Source organism: Vigna radiata, chromosome 6, assembly GCF_000741045.1.
Source record: "Vigna radiata var. radiata cultivar VC1973A chromosome 6, Vradiata_ver6, whole genome shotgun sequence".
Lineage (NCBI taxonomy): Eukaryota > Viridiplantae > Streptophyta > Magnoliopsida > Fabales > Fabaceae > Vigna > Vigna radiata.
In genome coordinates this window covers 22,516,631-22,518,060 of record NC_028356.1, presented here as the reverse complement: position 1 = coordinate 22,518,060, position 1,430 = coordinate 22,516,631, and positions in this window count along the sequence as shown.

The window sequence follows — 1,430 nt, the reverse complement described above, 5'->3', positions numbered from 1 at the left end:
TATATATATATATATATATATATATATATATATATATATATATATATATATATGGTTTGTTAACGCCCTGTTTTTCAGTTGATACGTTTTAACAATGTGTACCGGATTATAGTAGACAAAAATACCCTCATTTATCATGATTCTAAGTTTTAAAGTCAAGGATATTTAAATAATTTTCATTCTCAAAACTAAAAAAAAAGAAACTCCCAAATCCTTACTCACCTCTCTCGTTTCTCTCAATCATTTCTCTTTCATCTCTCTCCCTCCAACCTTGTCTCTATCATCCTATGATAGATCCAACTAAAAAAAATAGAAATACTTATCGTTAAACAATTTACGAGTTGAGTCATTGGCATATTCTCCTTCAAGCAAAGGTTCATTCAAGATCTCCTCAATTTCATCATCTTCACTAACCTCTCTAATTTCATCATCTGTAGATGTTGAATCGTCATCTCTTAAAAAACCTTCAGGCCAATTACCAATTCCTTCTGATGTCATTATGCTTGTGAAAATTAGATAAAATTAGATAAGACAAAAATTATAAAATGAAAACTCATTATAAAATCATTTTTTGTAAGAAATTGTTTAATAGCGAATGTTTCTAATTTTTTTCCACGCGAATTACTAATTCTTTCATATGTCATTATGCTTGTGAAAATTCGATAAGAGAAAAATTATAAAATGAAAACTCATTATAAAATCATTTTTTTGTAAGAAATTGTTTAACAGTCAGTGTTTCTGATTTTTTTTAATTGGGGTTACAGTAGAGATGACAGAGATGGGTTTGTGAACGCACGTACGTCTGTTTTTCAGTTAGTACATTTTAACAATGTATACCGGATTATAGTAGACAAAAATACCTTCATTTATCATGGATTATAAGTTTTAAAGTCAAGGATATTTAAATAATTTTCATTCTCAAAATTAAAAAAAAAAAAGAAACCCCCAAATCCTTATTCACCTCCCTCATCCCTCTCAACCCTTTCTCTTTCATCTCTCTCACTCCAACGTTTTCTCTGTCATCTCTCTCACTCCAATTTCTCTGTCATCGGTACTGTTGTCCATCTCTCTCATCTCAACATTTTCTCTGTCATCACTCCAACATTTTTTCTCTCGTCTCAACTCAATTGAAGATGGTGGTGGTAATTTGAATCAAAGATACTTTTTAAAAATTGAAAAAGTTTACTCTTTTATAATCATTTTATATTTATTAATGTGTGTAAAATGAATATAAACTTTGTCATTTTGTGTTACTCTTTCCAAATCTCAAAGGTAAAAAATGATTTTTCTGTTTTTTATCTTGCACAATGGTTAAAGTTTATTCTAAACGCAGGTAGAAGTTGATTCAGTGATAAAAAAGGGACATAAGGAAATTAAAGAAATAGGTATAGAAGAGCTCCCTAGGAGTACAATTCTTTCAATTCTAGGTT